This window comes from Lissotriton vulgaris, chromosome 10 (assembly GCF_964263255.1).
Source record: "Lissotriton vulgaris chromosome 10, aLisVul1.2, whole genome shotgun sequence".
NCBI lineage: Eukaryota > Metazoa > Chordata > Amphibia > Caudata > Salamandridae > Lissotriton > Lissotriton vulgaris.
In genome coordinates, this window is record NC_141698.1 from 437,083,693 (window position 1) to 437,107,400 (window position 23,708).

The 23,708-nt window shown below is 51.5% G+C and overlaps 1 protein-coding gene across 1 annotated transcript in view; it reads left to right on the forward strand.

Moving 5' to 3' along the window:
* Window positions 1-375: 375 nt before the first annotated feature.
* LOC147685369 (netrin-3) overlaps window positions 376-23,708 on the forward strand; it is a 197,818-nt gene continuing 174,485 nt past the window's right edge. The window contains exon 1 of the mRNA XM_086941291.1: window positions 376-855. The gene's annotated coding sequence lies outside the window, so the exon portion shown is untranslated. The remainder of the gene's footprint in view (window positions 856-23,708) is intronic.

Genomic DNA, 23,708 nt, shown 5'->3' on the forward strand with positions numbered 1-23,708 from the left:
CTAGTATACACGATTCCCATCCCGTCCCCTAGTGCGGATACCAGCGGGATCTCCCTTAAATAGCACCCGTCCCGCTCCTCTGAAGCTTTTCCCACTTGCACATCGGTGCCCCCCCCCCCCCCCCGACCCCCGGAGCCACCAATTAACCCTGTCATGTTCGTTTCTCGCCTCTATGTTTTTGTAAGTGATGAATGTTCTGCCTTCACAGCACCGCAGAAAACCGAAGCCGGGCGAGGGCAGGACGCATGGAGGGAGGGATCCCTGGATGGTGAGGGGGAGGGCGCCCTGGAGGAGGAGGGCTCCCTGCTGGGAGCGGGGGAGGGGTCTCCTCTGGATGGGATGGGGGCTGCACTGGATGGAGGCTGGTTCGGCGCAGTAAGGGCACAGCTCAGCACACACCGGTGGCCCGGGATAACTCGCTCCCAGATCTGCTTCGTATTTTCCCGGAGGGGGAGTTTCCTTTTTTTTTTTCCTCCTCTCCGACTTTTCACTCGTGGATTTATTGGAACCGCTTCATTCCGTCTGAAGACATCCAGCCCGGCGCTGCTCCTCTGCCCTTTTACCTCCGCGCTCTTACCCCTACCCCATCATTTACCCCGGCAACCTTTGAACTGTCCGTTTGTTCCAGCACACGCGCTGAACCAGAATCTGCCATTTTACCCCGGGACCTGCCTTCTTGCCCCCAGGATCGGCCCTCTCGCCCCCTGAGCGCTGCTGGGATCACCCCGTGTGCTGCCAGTGGGGTCTCTGCCTGGGCCCCCTCACCGCTGGATTTTGGATTTGACCCGCAGCTGTCCGTCTCCTGCAGCGGCCCCCGGGCCCGGCCGTGCGGCCCCCACCCTGCACCTGCCCCCGGTGAGTCCAGACTGCCCTTGTGTGCACCGGAGGCGCGCGGGCTGCGTCCTGGTGGGTGGGACGGGGCTCGTGAGTGTGAACAATATCTTACTGTGTCAGTGCGGCTTTTTATAGATTATCGGCATGCACCTGGCTGCTCCGTCTGGGGGGGGCGAAGTCTGCGCCTGCTCTCCTTCAAGATCCCACGAAGTGGTTAGTGGCTGGTGCATTCCTTAACTTCACTCCGGCATATTAATTCGAGGGGGGGGGTGGGTGGGGGGGGGGGGGGTGTTGCACCCTCAAACTCTATACATTTGGGGATACCCCACTAATCTTCAGTAGTCAGCTGGCAGATAATTCCATCAACCCGCCTCAATACAGGGACCCCGCAAGATGCCCCCCCCCCCATACACGCACCCCCCGCTGGAGAGGCAGCCCGGGGGTGCGCGGCATGGTCACCGTACACAGGCAGGTGCTAGAGTTTGCTTCTCTTCAGGGTGGCTAAGAAGGGGTTGGCGGAGTGTTACGTCTCCACCCCGTCCCAGGGGCTCCTGCTCTCTACTGTAGTGGTGGGAGGAGGTGGTTTAACGAGTAATACTAATACTGTAGGGTGTCCGTATGAGGCTTGTGATCTGCCTCTTCCCCCAACCTCGCCGGGAATGCTACTTAATGTACAAATCCTCAATATGATGAGAAAGCCCCCCCCCCCCCACCACACACACACACTGACACAAAAAAAACTGAGGCCGATGCTCCACAATGCGAGGTCCTCAAAACTTTCGCCTCCAGCCCCGGCTTGGTACTTCACGGCGGGTGCCCCTGAGGTTAGCATGGCGAGGGGTGCCCTGCTCCCGGGCTGGCACTGAGGTGATGCGAGCGCCTTGCGGTCACTCACTGACGGACGCCCCCGCGTGCACACTCGCCCCTGAGAGTGACCTGTGAGTTGCCTGAGCACCTGTCTGCCAGTGCTGTCAAGAGTACAGCAGGTGCAGTGACCCCGGGTCCCATGGTGTGAGGGGGCTTCTGCACCCACCTTGTGTTTGTAATTCACTGCTTAACTTGTGACGTGGGATCCCTTCCCGTGCTTCCACCGGGCCCAGGGCCCCCTTGCTGCGGCAGTGTGACAGGGAGACTGGAAGCCTGAGGCAGCTGCTGCAGGGACCGGGGCCTGGGACCGCGAGTCCAGCTCTTTTGTCAATGCTCGTGTCACGTGGTGTGCACGGGGTGCTCGTGTCACCTGCCGTGCTGTGCACGGGGCGCTCGTGTCACCTGTGGGCTATGCCCGTTGCACCCGTGTCACCTGCTGTGAAGTGCACGGAGCACTCCTTATCCGCTGTGCTGGGCACGGGGCGCTCGTGTCACCTGGCTGCTTGGCTGTGCACGGGGCGCTCGTGTCACCTGCCGTGCTGTGCAAGGGGCGCTCGTGTCACCTGCTGTGCTGTGCACGGGGCGCTCGTGTCACCTGCTGTGCTGTGCACGGGGCGCTCATGTCACCTGCCGTGCTGTGCACGGGGCGCTCGTGTCACCTGCTGTGCTGTGCACGGGGCGCTCGTCATCTGCTGTGCTGTGCACGGGGCGCTCGTCATCTGCTGTGCTGTGCACGGGGCGCTCGTGTCGCCTGCTGTGCTGTTTCGGGGTGGCGGGAAGTGCGCTGTCAGTCCTCAAGAGAGGTGTAAGGGAGCAGATTGTCAGTTGTCAGGGTGAAGTAGCAGGCTGTATGGTCTCGGGTTGAATAGTGGTCAACAGGCTGTCAGTTCACAGGGTGAGGGGTAAGGGAGCAGGCTGTCAGTCTCAGGGTGAGGGGTAAGGGAGCAGGCTGTCAGTCTCAGGGTGAGGGGTAAGGGGACAGGCTGTCAGTTCACAGGGTGAGGTGTAAGGGAACAGGCTGTCAGTCTCAGGGTGAGGGGTAAGGGAGCAGGCTGTCAGTCTCAGGGTGAGGGGTAAGGGAGAAGGCTGTCAGTCTCAGGGTGAGGTGTAAGGGAGCAGGCTGTCAGTCTCAGGGTGAGGGGTAAGGGAGCAGGCTGTCAGTCTCAGGGTGAGGTGTAAGGGAGCAGGCTGTCAGTCTAAGGGTGAGGTGTAAGGGAACAGGCTGTCAGTCTCAGGGTGAGGTGTAAGGGAGCAGGCTGTCAGTCTCAGGGTGAGGTGTAAGGGAACAGGCTGTCAGTCTCAGGGTGAGGTGGACGGGAACAGGCTGTCAGTCTCAGGATGAGGTGTAAGGGAACAGGCTGTCAGTCTCAGGGTGAGGCGTAAGGGAACAGGCTGTCAGTCTCAGGGTGAGGCGTAAGGGAGCAGGCTGTCAGTCTCAGGGTGAGGTGGACGGGAACAGGCTGTCAGTCTCAGGGTGAGGTGTAAGGGAACAGGCTGTCAGTTCTCAGGATGAGGTGTAAGGGAACAGGCTGTCAGTTCTCAGGGTGATATGTAAGGGAGCAGGCTGTCAGTCTCAGGGTGAGGCGTAAGGGAGCAGGATGTCAGTTCTCATGGTGAGGTGCAAGGGAGCAGGCTGTCAGTCTCAGGGTGAGGCGCAAGGGAGCAGGCTGTCAGTCTCAGGGTGAGGCGCAAGGGAGCAGGCTGTCAGTCTCAGGGTGAGGCGTAAGGGAGCAGGCTGTCAGTCTCAGGGTTAGGGGTAAGGGAGCAGGCTGTCAGTTCACAGGGTGAGGTGTAAGGGAACAGGCTGTCAGTCTCAGGGTGAGGGGTAAGGGAGCAGGCTCTCAGTCTCAGGGTGAGGTGTAAGGGAGCAGGCTGTCAGTCTCAGGGTGAGGCGCAAGGGAGCAGGCTGTCAGTCTCAGGGTGAGGCGCAAGGGAGCAGGCTGTCAGTCTCAGGGTGAGGCGTAAGGGAGCAGGCTGTCAGTCTCAGGGTGAGGGGTAAGGGAGCAGGCTGTCAGTTCACAGGGTGAGGTGTAAGGGAACAGGCTGTCAGTCTCAGGGTGAGGGGTAAGGGAGCAGGCTGTCAGTCTCAGGGTGAGGTGTAAGGGAGCAGGCTGTCAGTCTCAGGGTGAGGTGTAAGGGAACAGGCTGTCAGTCTCAGGGTGAAGTGGACGGGAACAGGCTGTCAGTCTCAGGGTGAGGTGTAAGGGAACAGGCTGCCAGTCTCAGGGTGAGGTGTAAGGGAGCAGGCTGTCAGTCTCCGGGTGAGGTGTAAGGGAGCAGATTGTCAGTTGTCAGGGTGATAAGTAGCAGGCTGTATGGTCTCGGGTTGAATAGTGGTCAACAGGCTGTCAGTTCACAGGGTGAGGTGTAAGGGAACAGGCTGTCAGTCTCAGGGTGAGGGGTAAGGGAGCAGGCTGTCAGTCTCAGGGTGAGGTGTAAGGGAGCAGGCTGTCAGTCTCAGGGTGAGGTGTAAGGGAACAGGCTGTCAGTCTCAGGGTGAGGTGGACGGGAACAGGCTGTCAGTCTCAGGATGAGGTGTAAGGGAACAGGCTGTCAGTCTCAGGGTGAGGCGTAAGGGAACAGGCTGTCAGTTCTCGGAGTGAGGTGTAAGGGAACAGGCTGTCAGTTCTCAGGGTGATATGTAAGGGAGCAGGCTGTCAGTCTCAGGGTGAGGTGGACGGTAACTGGCTGTCAGTCTCAGGATGAGGTGTAAGGGAACAGGCTGTCAGTTCTCAGGATGAGGTGTAAGGGAACAGGCTGTCAGTTCTCAGGGTGATATGTAAGGGAGCAGGCTGTCAGTCTCAGGGTGAGGCGTAAGGAGCAGGCTGTCAGTTCTCAGGGTGAGGTGCAAGGGAGCAGGCTGTCAGTCTCAGGGTGAGGCGCAAGGGAGCAGGCTGTCAGTCTCAGGGTGAGGCGCAAGGGAGCAGGCTGTCATTCTCAGGGTGAGGCGTAAGGGAGCAGGCTGTCAGTCTCAGGGTGAGGGGTAAGGGAGCAGGCTGTCAGTTCACAGGGTGAGGTGTAAGGGAACAGGCTGTCAGTCTCAGGGTGAGGGGTAAGGGAGCAGGCTCTCAGTCTCAGGGTGAGGTGTAAGGGAGCAGGCTGTCAGTCTCAGGGTGAGGTGTAAGGGAACAGGCTGTCAGTCTCAGGGTGAGGGGTAAGGGAGCAGGCTGTCAGTCTCAGGGTGAGGTGTAAGGGAGCAGGCTGTCAGTCTCAGGGTGAGGTGTAAGGGAACAGGCTGTCAGTCTCAGGGTGAAGTGGACGGGAACAGGCTGTCAGTCTCAGGGTGAGGTGTAAGGGAACAGGCTGCCAGTCTCAGGGTGAGGTGTAAGGGAGCAGGCTGTCAGTCTCCGGGTGAGGTGTAAGGGAGCAGATTGTCAGTTGTCAGGGTGATAAGTAGCAGGCTGTATGGTCTCGGGTTGAATAGTGGTCAACAGGCTGTCAGTTCACAGGGTGAGGTGTAAGGGAACAGGCTGTCAGTCTCAGGGTGAGGGGTAAGGGAGCAGGCTGTCAGTCTCAGGGTGAGGTGTAAGGGAGCAGGCTGTCAGTCTCAGGGTGAGGTGTAAGGGAACAGGCTGTCAGTCTCAGGGTGAGGTGGACGGGAACAGGCTGTCAGTCTCAGGATGAGGTGTAAGGGAACAGGCTGTCAGTCTCAGGGTGAGGCGTAAGGGAACAGGCTGTCAGTTCTCGGAGTGAGGTGTAAGGGAACAGGCTGTCAGTTCTCAGGGTGATATGTAAGGGAGCAGGCTGTCAGTCTCAGGGTGAGGTGGACGGTAACTGGCTGTCAGTCTCAGGATGAGGTGTAAGGGAACAGGCTGTCAGTTCTCAGGATGAGGTGTAAGGGAACAGGCTGTCAGTTCTCAGGGTGATATGTAAGGGAGCAGGCTGTCAGTCTCAGGGTGAGGCGTAAGGAGCAGGCTGTCAGTTCTCAGGGTGAGGTGCAAGGGAGCAGGCTGTCAGTCTCAGGGTGAGGCGCAAGGGAGCAGGCTGTCAGTCTCAGGGTGAGGCGCAAGGGAGCAGGCTGTCATTCTCAGGGTGAGGCGTAAGGGAGCAGGCTGTCAGTTTCAGGGTGAGGGGTAAGGGAGCAGGCTGTCAGTTCACAGGGTGAGGTGTAAGGGAACAGGCTGTCAGTCTCAGGGTGAGGGGTAAGGGAGCAGGCTCTCAGTCTCAGGGTGAGGTGTAAGGGAGCAGGCTGTCAGTCTCAGGGTGAGGCGCAAGGGAGCAGGCTGTCAGTCTCAGGGTGAGGCGCAAGGGAGCAGGCTGTCAGTCTCAGGGTGAGGCGTAAGGGAGCAGGCTGTCAGTCTCAGGGTGAGGGGTAAGGGAGCAGGCTGTCAGTTCTCAGGGTGATATGTAAGGGTGCAGGCTGTCAGTCTCAGGGTGAGGTGGACGGCAACTGGCTGTCAGTCTCAGGATGAGGTGTAAGGGAACAGGCTGTCAGTTCTCAGGGTGATATGTAAGGGAGCAGGCTGTCAGTCTCAGGGTGAGGCGTAAGGAGCAGGCTGTCAGTTCTCAGGGTGAGGTGCAAGGGAGCAGGCTGTCAGTCTCAGGGTGAGGCGCAAGGGAGCAGGCTGTCAGTCTCAGGGTGAGGCGCAAGGGAGCAGGCTGTCATTCTCAGGGTGAGGCGTAAGGGAGCAGGCTGTCAGTCTCAGGGTGAGGGGTAAGGGAGCAGGCTGTCAGTTCACAGGGTGAGGTGTAAGGGAACAGGCTGTCAGTCTCAGGGTGAGGGGTAAGGGAGCAGGCTCTCAGTCTCAGGGTGAGGTGTAAGGGAGCAGGCTGTCAGTCTCAGGGTGAGGCGCAAGGGAGCAGGCTGTCAGTCTCAGGGTGAGGCGCAAGGGAGCAGGCTGTCAGTCTCAGGGTGAGGCGTAAGGGAGCAGGCTGTCAGTCTCAGGGTGAGGGGTAAGGGAGCAGGCTGTCAGTTCACAGGGTGAGGTGTAAGGGAACAGGCTGTCAGTCTCAGGGTGAGGTGGACGGGAACAGGCTGCCAGTCTCAGGGTGAGGTGTAAGGGAGCAGGCTGCCAGTCTCCGGGTGAGGTGTAAGGGAGCAGGCTGTCAGTTCTCGGAGTGAGGTGTAAGGGAACAGGCTGTCAGTTCTCAGGATGAGGTGTAAGGGAACAGGCTGTCAGTTCTCAGGATGAGGTGTAAGGGAACAGGCTGTCAGTTCTCAGGGTGATATGTAAGTTAGCAGGCTGTCAGTTCTCAGGGTGAGGTGCAAGGGAGCAGGCTGTCAGTCTCAGGGTGAGGCACAAGGAAGCAGGCTGTCAGTCTCAGGGTGAGGCGTAAGGGAGCAGGCTGTCAGTCCTCAGAGTGAGGTGTAAGGGAGCAGGCTCTCAGTCTCAGGGTGAGGGGTAAGGGAACAGGCTGTCAGTTCTCGGAGTGAGGTGTAAGGGAGCAGGTTGTCAGTCTCAGGGTGAGGGGTAAGGGAGCAGGCTGTCAGTTCTCGGAGTGAGGTGTAAGGGAGCAGGTTGTCAGTCTCAGGGTAAGGGGTAAGGGAGCAGGCTGTCAGTTCTCGGAGTGAGGTGTAAGGGAGCAGGCTGTCAGTCTCAGGGTGAGGTGTAAGGGAGCAGGCTGTCAGTCTCAGGGTGAGGGGTAAGGGAACAGGCTGTCAGTTCTCGAGTGAGGTGTAAGGGAGAATGCTGTCAGTTCTCAGGGTGAGGTGCAAGGGAGCATGCTAACAGTAAATAGCCTTTACACCGCGGTCAAAACACAGCGGTGCCATTACAAAGCGTCTTTTACAACGCAAGTCGTTACCACGACTTGCGCTGGAGGGCGCTCTAGACTAAGGAATAGTAGATTTACTATTCCAACACCTTTCCTACTGTACGTAGGCTGGAGTTGGAATAGGAAATCTTACTATTCCTAAGTCCAGCAACCTACAGCGCAAGTCATGGTAACGACTTGCGTTGTAAAAGATGCGTTGTGATGTGCCGCGATCTTTTGGATCACGTTGTAACATCATACAACCATGCTGTCAGTCCTCAGGGTGAGGTGTGAGGCAGCAGGCTGTCAATCTCAGGGTGAGATGTGAGGCAGCAGGCTGTCAGTCTCAGGGTGAGGTGTAAGGGAGCAGGCTGTCAGTCTCAGGGTGAGGGGTAAGGGAACAGGCTGTCAGTCTCAGGATGAGGTGTAAGGGAGCAGGCTGTCAGTCTCAGGGTGAGGTGTAAGGGAGCAGATTGTCAGTTGTCAGGGTGAAGTAGCAGGCTGTCAGTTCTCAGGATAAGGTGTAAGGGAGCAGGCTGTCAGTCTCAGGGTTAGGCGTAAGGGAGCAGGCTGTCAGTTCTCAGGGTGAGGTGTGCGGCAGCAGGCTGTCAGTCTCAGGGTGAGGTGGACGGGAACAGGCTGTCAGTCTCAGGATGAGGTGTAAGGGAACAGGCTGTCCGTTCTCAGGGTGAGGTGTGCGGCAGCAGGCTGTCAGTCTCAGGGTGAGGTGTAAGGGAGCAGATTGTCAGTTGTCAGGGTGAAGTAGCAGGCTGTCAGTTCTCAGGATGAGGTGTAAGGGAGCAGGCTGTCAGTCTCAGGGTGAGGCGTAAGGGAGCAGGCTGTCAGTTCTCAGGGTGAGGTGCAAGGGAGCAGGCTGTCAGTCTCAGGGTGAGGCGTAAGGGAGCATGCTGTCAGTCTCAGGGTGAGGGGTAAGGGAGCTGGCTCTCAGTTCTCAGAGTGAGGTGTAAGGGAGCAGGCTGTCAGTCTCAGGGTGAGGGGTAAAGGAACAGGCTGTCAGTTCTCAGGGTGAGGCGTAAGGGAGCAGGCTCTCAGTCTCAGGGTGAGGGGTAAGGGAGCAGGCTGTCAGTTCTCGGAGTGAGGTGTAAGGGAGCAGGTTGTCAGTCTCAGGGTGAGGGGTAAGGGAGCAGGCTGTCAGTTCTCGGACTGAGGTGTAAGGGAGCAGGCTGTCAGTCTCAGGGTGAGGGGTAAGGGAACAGGCTGTCAGTTCTCAGAGTGAGGTGTAAGGGAGCAGGCTGTCAGTCTCAGGGTGAGGTGTAAGGGAACAGGCTGTCAGTCTCAGGGTGAGGTGTAAGGGAGCAGGCTGTCAGTCTCAGGATGAGGTGCAAGGGAGTAGGCTGTCAGTCTCAGGGTGAGGTTGAAGGGAGCAGGCTGTCCGTCTCAGGGTGAGGTTGAAGGGAGCATGCTGTCAGTCTCAGGGTGAGGGGTAAGGGAACAGGCTGTCAGTCTCAGGATGAGGTGTAAGGGAACAGGCTGTCAGTCTCAGGATGAGGTGTAAGGGAGCAGGCTGTCAGTCTCAGGATGAGGTGCAAGGGAGTAGGCTGTCAGTCTCAGGGTGAGGTTGAAGGGAGCAGGCTGTCAGTCTCAGGGTGAGGTTGAAGGGAGCAGGCTGTTTGTCTCAGGGTGAGGTGGAAGGGAGCATGCTGTCAGTCTCAGGGTGATGTGTGAGGCAGCAGGCTGTCAGTCTCAGGGTGAGGTTGAAGGGAGCAGGCTGTCCGTCTCAGGGTGAGGTTGAAGGGAGCATGCTGTCAGTCTCAGGGTGAGGGGTAAGGGAACAGGCTGTCAGTCTCAGGATGAGGTGTAAGGGAACAGGCTGTCAGTCTCAGGGTGAGGTGTGAGTGAGCAGACTGTCCGTTCTCAGGGTGAGGTTAAGGCAGCAGGCTGTCAGTCTCAGGGTGAGGGGTAAGGGAACAGGCTGTCAGTTCTCAGGGTGAGGTGTAAGGGAGCAGGCTGTCAGTGTTCAGGGTAAGGTGTAAGGGAGCAGGCTGTCGGTGTTCAGGGTGAGGTAGCAGGCTGTCATTTCACAGGGTCAGACTGTTTTGCATATGGCCATGTCTGAACTGGGGTGGTGTGGAGTGCAAAAAATCGATGGATTTAGGCCCAGATCTCTGTACTGGGGTGAATGTATGACATTATTCTGCATTCTGTCCATCACATGTGGTTTTTGCATTTGTCACCCCGAGTGGGATGGGTATGCTCAGATGCGGGTCCCATGCACTCCACACCACTGGATTCAAGCAAGCCGGGCTGAAGACGGCTGGAATGCCAGAAACCGGTCCTCGGAAGCTTGTTTCCGGTCCAGGGAAGGCATGGCTTGGCAGTTCGGGCTGGACTGTTTCCATGAGGCACAGAGTCAGACTGATTTGCATATGGCCATGTCTGAACTGGGGGTTGTGGAGTGCAAAAAAACGATGGATTTAGGCCCAGATCTCTGTACTGGGGTGAATGTATGACATTGTTCTGCATTTTGTCCATCACCTGTGGTTTTTGTAGGTGTGAGGGAACAGCTTGTCAATCTTAGGGTTAGGGGTAAGGGAGCAGGCTGTCAGGCCTCAGCGTGAGGTGTAAGGGTATCGGAGGTAGTAGGGTAGCCCGCGGTTAGGTTTTAGGCTGAGGGGGTGTGTGCAGCAGTCAGTTCTCGGCGTGAGGTGTGCAGGAGGTGTAAGGTCTCTCAGTATCGGTTGGGGGAGGAGAATTACTAGGTCCGATCTCCGTTTGAGTTGGGCAGTATCCAGTCAGATTCGAACATGAGGTAAAGGGGGAGAGAGGCTGACCGCTCTCAGGGTGAGGGGAAGGGAGGTGTCAGGTTTCAGGGTGGGGTGAAGTCGGCGAGATCCATCGGAGGAGCAGGAGCTGCTTGCTGCCAGATCTCAGCCTCAGCGGATTTGCATACAACCGGCCAATACAACAGTCGCACAAAGTGATAAACCAATGGAATGGAATGGAGCCTGAGAACTTCGGACTGGCCGAGTGGCGCGGGCCCGAGCACGTCAGGCAGGGGGGTTCTCGGGGAGGCCTGGAGCTGAGGGCAGTGATGGGCAGGACGGGGTGCGGCTGGCGGTACTGTTAAAGGCCGTGCACAGCTGGGAGGTCACAGGAAGTCAGAAGGGGGTGCTGCTGGGGGGGATTATCGGGGTCCGGTCAGATGGGGTGCTGCTGAATGGCACTATCGGGTCTGGGGGAGTTGAAGGGTCACAGTCATACCCGAGTATTTAGTGGAGTGGCGCTGGGACTCACCGTGGGGTACACCCGAGGGTCACTGGCAAATGTCAGGGGGTTCAGGAAATCGGCGTCAGCGACTAGAGTAAGGTATGCAGCCTCCATCAATATACAGGGGGGTTGCGGGGTCCCTGTCAGGTGTCAAAGGTGACGGCTTTCGATCATGGCACGCAGTGTCAACAATGCACTAAGAACATATACTTGAACATGTTTTTGTAAACAAGATGTAAATAGATAAAGTAAGGTGTGTCTGGGGGCGGGTCACTGCCGGGTGTCAGGCTGTCGTGCTCTGAGGGTCAAAGGCCATGCGTTAGGGCTGGGCTGGATTCTCACTAAGACAAATCCGGTTAAAAACGTAATTTATAAATATGATATCAAGAGGACGAGGTGAGCCTGGGGGGGGGGGGTCACCGTCAGACGCCTCAGTCCTGTGGTCTGAAGGTCACAGTCAGAGGTTGGGGAGGGGTGGTGCTGTGGATTTGGAGGTCACAGTGACGTGGTGCATGACGTCAGGACTGGGAGCGATATCATTGCCCCCACTGATGGTGCCGCCCGGAGAGGTCGGATCCCCACCACTCCTACTTCCGGCACCCCAGTTCCACAGACACGCACATACCAGGCCGTGGCTCGCCAAGAATTCACCCAAGTCCTATTTGTGCTGAATTCCACTTCCCAAACACCGTGCGGTATTTCCGCCATAATTGCAAGGGGTGGACCTTGGTCTCCTGGGTGAGGTACTCCCACAAATAAGATTCCTCGTTACAGAAACCGCCTCTTTGGCGTGATGTCGCCGATGATACACAAGCATCGGTAGGTCACGTGGCCTGTCCATCTGCCCTTCTAAACTGGAGGCAAAAGGCACACAATTGGTGGACCGAATGCAGAATAAATCAAAACATTCACCCCCAGTCAAGAGATCTGGGTTGAATCCATTGTTCTTTTGCTCACCATGCCACCCCAGTTTAGACCTGGCCATATGAAAATCTGTCTTGACCTTGTGCTTCATTGGAACTGCCAAGCCAGGTGCCCCCTGAACTGGAAACAGACATCCTAGGACCGATTTTGGAGTTTCACCCCTCTTCAGCCAGGATAGCTTGATTCCAGTGGCTCAGTGAGCACGGGACCCATGTAGGACATTGTTCTACAATCTGTCCTTCAATTTTTCTTTTTGCCCTTCTAAAGTGGACAGCACTGCTTTACGCTGATGGAAACTTCGAATTTCCTCTGGAAACTTTGAATTTCCTCTGGCGGTGATGCGTGGCCACATATTACGACCATGGATGCTATCAGGGGCAGGCTGGTACTTGGTTTCACTCGCTGTTTATTCATTGGGAGAGAGGATGGCATTGCTACACCAAATGGCAAGGCGCCTGAGCTGATGCACGCGCTGAAGCAACAAGGAGTGGGTGCGAGCAGCCTAGCTGACTGCAGCCAAGTTTCAGATTTCCTCATAACCGAGTTAAAAACAAAAAAAAAATAGCGGGGAAGGGAGCCTCTGTCCTGCCAGGGAGAGTGAGGGAAGAAAACCGAAGCAGAATTTTCCAACCCGCTCTCTTTTTTTTCTTGTGTACAATTTTACTGTGTACCAATGTTCTTTCAGAGGGGCATGTTGGCCTAATAACTCCGAGATGGTGCTATGTGAAACATGCAAATGCAAGAGGTATGAGCTTTTGCCCAGGGCAAAGAAATGACATGCTTAGTGACCTTGGAGAGGGTTCTCGCAGTAGTGTAGCAAGGGGGACATCCTTTACAACGCGGATGTTACACCGCTTTTCTCTTACAATGCAACTTTTACAACGCAAGTTGTAACAACGAATTGCGCTGGGGGGCGCTCCAGGATAGTACATAGTTTAATTCACTATCCAACTCCTTCCCTACTATCCACGGGGACTGGAGTTGGAATAGTTAATTAAACTATTCACTATCCAGCCCCCAACAACGCAAGTCGTGGTAACGACTTGCGTTCTAAAACATGCGTCGTAAAGTACTGCGATGTAAAACATTGCGTTGTAACGACATACATCCAGTGTAGCAAGGATGCCGTGGGCCCTGGTGCAGCATAGAAAATGCCCCCTTTGACTGCTTTTGGGGGGAGTAAAAAACAGAATTGTCAGGTACCACAGGGCCCCGGTGCCACTGCACCTACTGCACCAATGATAACCCGGCCCCGGGGCTCAGGACCCATCACCTACTGAGGCTGCAATCAGACCTACTAGGTAGTGCTGTTATGCTTATCAGCCACAATTCGATAGCAAATCAAAGAGCACCGCCAAGAACAGTGTGCCTCTTTAAAGGATACTGTGTCTGTGTGCATAACAGGCCACTCCCTCCCTCAGCTGTCCCCCAGCCGCTTGTTGACTGTCTTTTTTGACCCTATGCAGTGCTCCCAGGGCCATAGCTATCAATAGTGCATCAGGTGCAGTGGCCCAGGGGGATGAGGGCCCAACGTTACCCAATTAATGTCTGCATTGTGCCACAAAACTAGCAAATGGAGGGCCCAGTTTCCTTGCTAGCATTAGGGCTCATGGTGCCCTTGTTACACCACGGAGCACTCTTTTGCTATGTTCAAGCTATACAAATACCACTTACATACCTAGCAACAAATACACAAGCATTGGCAAAGCCCGTCCGCCTGGCTTGCATTTTGAGTCCTGAATAAGCAATAGATTTAGCAAACACTTCTGAAAAGAAAGACAAAACACACATGGATTGGGTTCTGTATACAATGCACAAATGAGATAAATATTTTGAGGAGGGTCACAGGCATGCTTAACAAGAAGCACTATTAAAGAAAATTAAAGCACACATAGCTGATATAGGTGTTGAACTGGTGTGTGTGTGCGTGAGTGGTAGGACGAAGTGTGAATTCCTTATTTAAAAGCTTATTCAGGGTTTTCTTCCCTCCAAAAGCACTCACAGGACCAAAGAGCTAAGCTGATGATTGCAATGTCCAACTTGTGTGTTTTTCAATGCGGCTCCCATAAAGTGGCCCATTTTCCACCTTGAAAGTGTGATGCAAATCTTGTGGAAGGCTAGGTCTCTATGCCCATTATGAGAATGAATCAATCAGTCTGCCTTGGCTGACCATGCCTCAGGGGGTGGCAGGATGCACAAACCCTCCCACAAAGATGCCGTCCTTAAAAAAAGTCCTAGCAGAAGCCCTGTCAAAAGAAAAATCATCATATTGGGTGTAGATTTCTTGTGTCCGATCTGAAAGCTGAAACCCCCTACTACTGTCCAACCAGATTTGAGGAGTTCAGAACACGAGATACAAAACTGGTTCTCTCCCTTCACAGATGCTCTACTGGTAATTGAAGTTGGCCTCCTGTCCAGCTCTTATGCCAAAGGACTCCGTTTATACAGGCCCTGGCAAGTCAGTGCTTAGAAGCCTCTTTAAATTGATCTTGAAATTCATGTGGCTCTTTAGCTGGTTCTCACAGGATGCTGAACTGTGGGTTTCCACAAATCTAGGACCAAGTAGGTTCATCAGCTGTCTCTTCCAAACGTGCGTGTTTATGAGCAGGGCGTGCATGACAAAGGATGGAGCTGAGCATGGGGCCTACTCAACAGTGCCTTGGAGCTTGTGATTGCCCCAGCGTGCCACTGACAAGACTTGCAGAAGACCCAACATGCAGGCAGACACGCCAAGTGTGGCGACATTCTCTGGTGGTCACACACATTTGTACAGGCAGGAATCTGGAGAAAACACCCTCTTTGTGCAACTGCCGTATTATCTTTTGCGTGTGGGCAGACCCCCATTGTCATGGGTTGCAAGAGGAACATATATTCTCTCCTTGAAGACCTATCCACTGACACTGCTGGATGCCCACAGGTCCGCTAACTAGCTGGCCTTTACATCCAGAGTTTGGCAATGGAACCACACAGCCCATCATTACCTTTGCACACCTTCAGGTCAGGAGTACAAATCGCCTTTTTGGCATTAGGCAACGCAAAAGAGGGTTCCTAAGCGACAGTGCACCATTGGACACCATGACAGTGAAATTGCTGCAGGCAGAATAGTGAGCCCCCTCTAGCCCAATTCTACGATTTCCAAGACTTTCAACAGAGGAGTACCATTCACATTTCCCATTCATAACCATTGGCTCCTAAGTTGTTATTGCGCTGGAGTCTTTTGACTACTATTGGTAGCCTGTTTCCTATTGGACACTATAGCCATGGTAACCTCTTGATCTTAACCAAAGGTAGGTAGGTCATCGTTGTACCACGCTGGGGGGGCAGACAGTTTTAACTAGTTTGTGGGGCCTGTGATAAATGGACCTTTTTTTTCAGAGTTGATTTTAAACTTTGGATTTTCGATTCGTTCACAAAAACCACAGACACTCGGGTGAAAAGACCAAAGTGGATTATGAAAACTGGCCCTGACTGCACCATCATGGTTCTCTCTCCCACCTCCCCTTTGCCAGTGAGATGCCTTAACCCTGTGGCATTTCCTTCGACTCCAGGTTAAAAACTTTCAGCAGTTCGGACAGCTCCGGAGCTGTCCACGGTGCTGAAACCTCATAGCATAATATTCACAAATGATAGTCAACGAGCTCTGTTCAACCAAAAAATGAATGAATAAGAACATTTATAAGGTGTAAATAAGTGGACAGAAGGAAGAGATCAATGTATTTCTTAGACCACATATTTAGGCCATAGTTATACCGTTGGTTTCTTTAATATCTCTGGATTGGACATACACCATTTGTTCTCATTTTACAGTGCAATCACTTTAAAGTTTTCAATTAATTTTTTTTTTAATTGATGACTAACTTGGCATTGATACGTTTGGTTGTGTGCTGTTTAACTGGGCTATGTACTATATCTGATCGACCATCACACCTCCTCCCATGAGCTAGGCCTGGACTACTCGGCCGAGATAATGAATACAATTAGAAAGGCTTTGATAGCAATTTCCTCTTTCAGACCCAGCAGCACCCTGGACAGTGGGCAAATATACAGCCTCCCCTTTTGATAGTCTAGATACTCATTCTGGCTTCAGGATTCTCAGAAAATTCTGCCCGCATTTTGCAGCTAATTTTAAAGGCTTTTAGAAGTTTTTGGAAATGTGAATGGAACCTTCATCTGAAGACTACTTCCGGGACCCCTGATACAAGCCACTCGTTGCATTGCGTCCTTCTAATTATAACCCCAGGTTTAGTCCTTCTTTTCGTGTAATTTCCTTGCAGCCACCGGCACCTATAATCCTCCTGATCAACTCCTTGATAGCTTCTGGTATGAACTCTTTTCCTCCACCATATTCCTGGAAACAGCCACTCCCCTCGCTACTTCCGCCAAACTCCTGGCACTCTACTCATCCCTCATGCCTATCACTTGAACCTTTGACCTCAGCCGCTCTCATCACTTCCTTCTAATCATTGACTCATCCAAAGCTTCAAACCACTGACATCAGATGTTTTCACCTATTCACTTCCTCCTAACTCACGCCTTGAACCATTCTCCTCTGGGGCCACTGTAATTATGCGGCAGGGGAGGACCAAACTATGTGGCAGGGTCGATTGAGTCGTCAACAAAAGGCAAATATTGTGGCGTAATGAAGCACATTTGGCAGTAATGTTACTTGGTTAGGTTGTCATTTTTGCACTGGGTGACACTGCCTGGGTAAAGGTTTCACTTCATTAGTACGACTTTAACACCCAAATACAGCAATAAGCACAGAAAAGGGACCAGTCAGCCTTTGCAAAGTGAGTTCCACAGTGCAGCAGCATGTGATAAGCGCATTTTTTGCAATTTTTTGTGAAAATCTGCAGACTGTGCAGCAGCTTTTTTAGTAATGAGGTAAATGAGGCCAATCTGTAATTGTGTAAAAAAATGTTGATGCCGTAAAATCACATCATTCCTGTAGCCGTGCTCGCCTCATAGCAGTTTCAACCTACAGCACCAGACACTCTCCTCACAGTAAAAACAAAATCACTGTACACAGCCCCTACTGATGTTAAAGCGGGGTGGTGCCCTCCCCTTCTGCCCCATAACCACACCTCCTACCTGACTCCTTCCATAGCCCTGTTTTTGGGTTAAGCCCCATCCTCCTGTCCCCCTTTAATGGTTTTTAAAGTAAAAGATGTTAACTTGTAGACGCTATTCAGTAAACTTATAGTTTGTTCAGTATAATTGTGTTTTTTTTTGATAACTTGTTTTTAAGAATTGGGCCAAACTAATTCTACATCACATTATTTGATATAAACCAGTTGCTTATTGCCTGCATGTCGGTCCAAGTTAACCTGATTTATGTGTAGCAATAATGAGCACATCTACACACAACTATATCATAACTTGCGAAGTACAGAACCCTCCCACCAGGTATGTTGGCTCTTGTTTAAAACTCACTTTTTCATGTTTTACTTGTGCTCTCCATGCCACTGGAGTCAAGCTATCCTGGCTGATGAGGACTGAAAGCCCAAAACTGGTCCTAGGATGCTTGTTTCCAGTCCAGGGAGGACCTGGCCTGGCAGTTGGGCTGGACTGTTCCCATTGGGCGCAGGGTCAGGACTGATTTGCATATGGCTGGATGCAAACTGGAATGGCTTTGTGAGCAAATAAACAACGGATTTAGTCCCAGATCTCTTACTGGGGTGAATGTATGACATTGTTCTGCATTCTGTCCATCAATTATTGTTTTTGCATTTGTCACCCGAGTGGGACGGGTATGCCCAGATGTGGGTCCCTTGCTCTCCATGCCACTGGAGTCAAGCTATCCTGGCTGATGAGGGCTGAAAGTCCGAAACCGGTCCTAGGATGCTTGTTTCCAGTCCAGGGAGGACTTGGCCTGGCAGTTGGGGCTGGACTGTTCCCATGAGGTACAGGGTCAAGACTGATTTGCAAATGGTTGGGTCCAAACTGGAATGGCATGGTGAGCCAAAAAATTATGGATTTAGGCCCAGATCTCTGTACTAGGGTGAATGTATGACATTGTTCTTCATTCTGTCCATCAATTGTTGTTTTTGCACAGCACTAGCACTACCTACATGAAAAAAACTAAAGGCTGCAACAGCAAAGAATATATTTTTACTTGGTTACCTTACTACACACCTTAAAGCATCATGTAAATATATACAGTAAGATCCTCTTCATTGGAGTACAAAAAATTGTGTTATTTTTCTTCTTTTGTTTTGGTTTTTTTATGTCATTTTTTTAAATAATAGGATATTTACAGAAAAGGGGAAAGGACATAAAAAAAGAGGACGGGTCTTGGCAGAGAAAATTGCTTGTTTGTTAGCAATTTATGCCCTGAGACCAGAAGAGAAATTTTGGGTTACCACTACTTTTTTTTGGGGAGATCAGTCTGGAGGCTGCTGCTTCGAAGCCAGGACACATTTTGGCTTCAGACTGATGGGCGTAGCTACCAATAGAGCAGCAGGCACAGTAGCACCAGGGTCCAGGATTTGGGGTCCCCACTACACTCCAATGTTTTTCTTTTTTTTTACCACTAAGCAAGGGTGACGCGTTTTTTCCCTCCTTGCATTAGGGCCTGTGCCACACTCGTTATGCCACTGTTTAAATTGGCAGGTGAATTTGCCTGGGTCTTTGCCTTCTATTGTTAGTATCTGCCTAATAGTTACTAGTGACACTACTTTGAATCTACAGCCATGGACTGACGTCCTCTATGCTCACAAGCTTTCCTATTGCTGAAACTAATCTATTGGAAGGTGTAGAGAGATTTTTTTTACAGTTTAAAGCCATTGTCAAACTGGGACAGAGTCTCAGTCATGTACCAAAAAGCCACATTGTGTCTCTGGTGCTTACTAATTTAATTTGTTGTGTTTTAAGTCATTTATGTGTCATGCCGTTGTCTCAGTCAATTGGACCAGAAGACTGTATCTAGCTTAGAAGTAATTGTTCTCCTCCTACATAACTAGCAGTTGTTGTACAGCATTATTCTCCCAGGTTCTGGGGGCTACTGGGCTACCCCATCAGAATGAATGGTCTTTACCTGAAATTCGCCGGGCCCCTGCTTTCTCTTGCGGGGAGCATCTCCCCCAGCCCGAGCCTCGAGTCACAAGCCTCGTGGAGCAGGTGGGAGCCTCCTGTTTCCAAAGCACGTGGACTGAGCGGTCTCCAGCCCAGGTGCGGAGGCTGGGCCCAAGTGGATTGCAGTGTGCGTGCTCGTATTTCAGGCCTGCACAGGGTTGGTGGCAGCCTGAACAGAAGGCCTCATTCAGGGTTCCCTGGGAAGGGGCTGCGGCCTATGACCTGTGCCCCATGGAGGGCTCAGCCAGTGGGTGTCACCAGCTGCCAGACCGAGAGAGGGGTGCCGCTGAAGCCCCCGACAAATCACGTTCCCTTCAGAGAGCGTGCTTCCGGCTTCCGGCTCACGTGAGGCCCTCTCCGGTCAGGTGGCCCCTTAGCTCTCTGTGAGCCTCTCTTCGAGCTCTTTTAGTGATGCCCCACTCTCTTTCCTTCCTGTCTCTGCCTTCCAGTATCCTTCTGTCTGTGCATGTTTCCCAACCGTGCATCTCTTCCAGGCAGTGAATCGCTTTTTCTTTAGAATTTTGCTAAAAGCATCACCAGATGTAACTCTAAGTGTCTCTGCATCCACTTCCTCCCTCGCTGCAGTTTACCCGATGGGCTCCGCATGTTATCCTGCTCGCTGTTCTCTGTGCCTCTGCCTCTCATTTTGACTTTTCGTCAGGGACATGCCTGGCTATGTGCTCTCTGCACATCCTCTTCCTCTCCGGGTTTGCCGCTCAGCGTGTCCTCATTTCATCATGCGTTCTGTGTCTTTCTAGATGTGTCTTTGTGCCCCTGCCCCTTCTCTCTGCGTGTCTTACCCACGGGGGCTCTGCATGCACTCTGCCCCTCTCTCCTCCTGCATTCATAGGGCCTTATTTATGAAGGCCTTGCGTCAGTTTTGCGCCGCCGGTGCGTCACTTTTTGTGACGCACCAGCGCTGTAAAAAAATGTGCCTAGTTGCGCCATATTTAAAAAGTGACGCATCTAGGTAGATGCGTCACTTTTTAAACCCCTGCGCCACATTATACCTGCATCAGGTATAATGTATGCAGAGGGGGCGTTCCACCGCAATAAGCCTCGTAATAGTGACGCAGTGAAATCTATGAGATTTCACTGCGTCACTTTTAGGACGCTGTTGCGTCAAAATCTTGCGCCTGCCTCACAGCAGGCATAAGACTGACGCAAACCCTTTCACATGGGGCTTTCCCCATGTGAAAGGACGCATTGTTGGAGTTGCGTCACTTTTGTGACACACTCCAGCAGTGCGTCACTTTTGCGCTTACAGTTACGTCAGAAAAACTGACGTATCTGTAACTCCTTGCGACATGGTGTGTCATACATTAAATATGACGCATCAGGAATGTCGTAAGGAGTGCGCAGTGAAAAGTGATGCATCGCTGTTTTCACGCAGCAATGCGTCACTTTTCATAAATGAGGCCCATAGAGCGGGCACCGTCTATAAATCTTGAGAAAATTGCCCTCATTCTCCGCAGACATACAGACTTCCGCCCCACTAGAACCTCCACTGGGAAACACAGAATCTGAAACGGTAGTTGTAGGATCTCATGCAAAGAAGGTCCCTTTTTGATTGAAGAATGGGTGAGTTAGGGGGTTGGTTGAGACTTAGCTCTGAAGTGTCATCTATTCTTCCATTTGCCTCCATGAAAGCCATGTGAACATGTTTCTATAATACTATGCAACCCAAGCGAGCTGGCAGCACTTGGGGGAGACACACTGTATTTTATATTAGATGAGATTAGACACCCCAATCATGAACAGGTAAACAGTCCTTTGCAGGTGCTTGTGGGGTAATTTCTCCCCAATTCCGGACAACTGGCGCTTATCGGCTAGTGGTTTGTATACGGAAAGATCGCTGTCGCCATATCTTCTGTTGAATGCTAAAGAATGCTCAGCATTGCCTTGTAACAGCTAATGTACCATAGCTAGAGCCTTTTTTGTTGAAGCCCTGGCTCTTGCAAATATATAGAAATGAACACTGGTGCTATAGAGGCCTCGGGTAGCCTAGGCTACCCGAGGACCCGAGTGGTCTCTGTAGCACCAGTGTTTATTTCTATAATATAGATTACCCCATGTCAGATTACTGGGGTTCCCTTGTTTTTGATAAAATACTGGCTCTTGGTAAATGACCACTGGATAGGGGTGGGCGGAATTTGCGTAGTCGCACTACGCAAAGCACCGTAAAACTGTAATAATCTTGGCGAGCACGCAAAAGTTCAGCGAACACACGGAATTGCTTGTTCCTCCCGTTCGCGATGCTTTTTTCCTGTTCGCGAACGCTGTTTGCGTGCTCGAGGAGAAATATCTTGCGAACATGCATTTAGAAAGCGTGAACAAGCAAAATATTCTACGAAGCGTGGAATTTTTGGCAATTCCGAGTTCTCCGCGGAACGCAATATTACCCAAATTCCAGTAGTGGAACGGAATTTACAGCCCAGGCATGCCACTGGATTCATCATTAGTGGAGGTTCCGAAAGGAGCACGCCGCCGCATGGAAATGATATTGTTCGGTTGGTGAGGTTCATGCTTTATGGTCGGGTAAAATGGAGACAGAGAATCTAGCCAACCACGCTGAGGCACATTGACAAGTAGTACAACAGCACACAATATTTGGTGTGCCACTTATGACACCCATCCCAACAAACTCTAAAATATCTCTGGATACACAAAAGAGCTTTATTTATCTTGTCCAGGGGTGCCTCTGTAGCAGATCTTAGCAAAAGCAGTGGTGAGGTCATGTGTTCTTCCTAGTGGCCTTGACTGCTGGATTATCGCCCCAACAAAAGTGAACCCAGATGTTGTTAGTTTGTGCAGTTGTAGGTGTGCCAGTGTTGTTTAGCTTCCTCAGAGGTCGTGTTGTGAAGGTTGCTTTAATGTATCCCTCATTGGAGGCGGTGAATGCCCAGTCAGTGGTGTTTCTTTTAAAAGAAATCTAGTGTGAGTTTATGTTTGGATCACTAGAACAGATGAAACGAGAAACATTGGGGAAGCCCATTTACGGTTCCTGAGATATGACCCCATTGGAAGTTTATGGTTGACATGATTAAAACAAAATGGCGGTTAATGTGTATATTTTTTTATGGGGCAATGTTTGCAGACCGGTAGGCTTTGCAGTCACTCACTTGATTTACAACCTTAGCTATGTCTTCTTGGTCTGGGACTTTGTGGGGCTGTAACTCCTGTTTACAAGCATTCTGTCATTCTATTGGCCGATTGACCTACACAGAGAATAGAAAGCATAACATGGTTTCAGACAGTTTCATTCAAGAGATTCAGTGTTTCTAAGGTAGTAAGGTGGGTTTCATTCCTACTTCAGTGTCTCAACACCCACAACTAAAAAGAATGTTCCTCGATGTCATGATGCTTTGTAGTATTCCCAAACAAGGTCTTTGGTGCCCATTGGTGCCACGCTGCTTGCCTTGGTCCTCAGTTCTGGCTGGGACTGCTGGAGGTGAAAAATGGGCCACTGTATTGCATTTCATTAGTCACTCTTAATTTACTCTGGAAGATTGCGCTTTCTGACACCTACTTCTTTGGGTGGTTTCAGTTAGGGCTTTGAACACCAGGCCGGATCCCTACAAGTGAGTTTAGGATTTCTGGTACCTTACAGCAGGGTTCTCCAAACCAGATTTTTAAAAAGACTACATTTATCTAAATGGGACTATGCAAAAAATCTGGCATGGATCCGGCCCTCCAGGACCGGTTTGGAGAACCCTGCCTTACAGCATGATGCTGCTGAAGTCATGAGGACGGTGTGTGTTCCATCCCATGATGCATGTGTCTAATTGAGGTTTCACATCAAGTTAAATTCATTGTTTTAACTTATTTTGAAAGAAAAATCATGAATACATATATGCAGATTTTAAACAGTTTTTCGTGCATTCTGCGTTAAACGTTATAATACTTTTACCTTACATTACAGTTTTTTAATGCAGTTTGTTCGTAATTGCAGTTACTATGAAAGCGCAGTAAGTTGTCAGTAAACTTTTCTGTACACACCTTTTGCCCAAATTCTTGGAGAGAGTCTTGGAAAGGTGTGCAGTGGGTGTGAAAAGATGGCCGACGTTTTCTGCATGTGTTGCAGCCCAGACTTTTATATCATGGAAATTCTTCTTTGGTGCCCTCTATAAATGTGTACGTGTGTAAATGTGTAAAGACGCTCACGTACACATTCTAAATATGCAGTGCACATGAAACAAAGAACCATGCTAAAATGAACCTGTGCACATATGTGCGGTGCAAAAGCTGTTCCCCAGACATAGTATAAAGTCAATTTCATCTGTGCACCTACTGATGATGCAGAACCTGCTCTTGTTAAAGCGGGTGGTCCCCCCCCCCCCCCCCCTCCTGCCCCATGACTGCACCTCCCACCTTGCTACTTCCATAGCCCTGTTTTTGGGTTAAGCCCCTCCACCAGTACATCTGTCATGTTAAGATGTTAACTTGTAGACGCTATTTAGTCAATTTATAGTTTGTTCAATATATTTGTTTTTTTTATAAGTTTCTAAGAATTGAGTCAAGTTTCAAGTTTAAAAAAAAAACAAAAAACTTGAAACTTGAGTCAAACTAATTCTACTTCACATTATTTGACACAAACCAGTTGCTTATTGCCTGTAACTGGGTCCAATATCACCTGGTTCATAAGTAGCAATGATGAGCGCATCTACGAGCAACTATATTCTAACTTGCTAAGCACAGAACCCTCCAACCAGGTGTGTTGGCTCTTGTTAAAAACTCGCTTTTTCACGTTTTACTGCCAATGGCAGTTGGCACTGCTGCGCCTAGAGACGGCACAGAGTATCTGAGTTATTTAACTACTAGCACCTTAGGCTTGGCACATCAACAGTTACTATGAGCACAATGTTGTTCTCTATAAACGCTCACAACACATATTTACCTCTTGCTGCGGCTCTAACTATCAATTGTATGGTTTTGCACCATACAGAGGGGGTACACTTTAATATGCACGTGTGCTAGTGCAACAGGCCTCGTGCCCAAGTGCAGCCTCTTAAACGTGCGCCGGCTTTATTGCAGACGCGACACCAGGGCACTCTGGACTGTGCCATTTGCGCAGGGGCCACACTTTT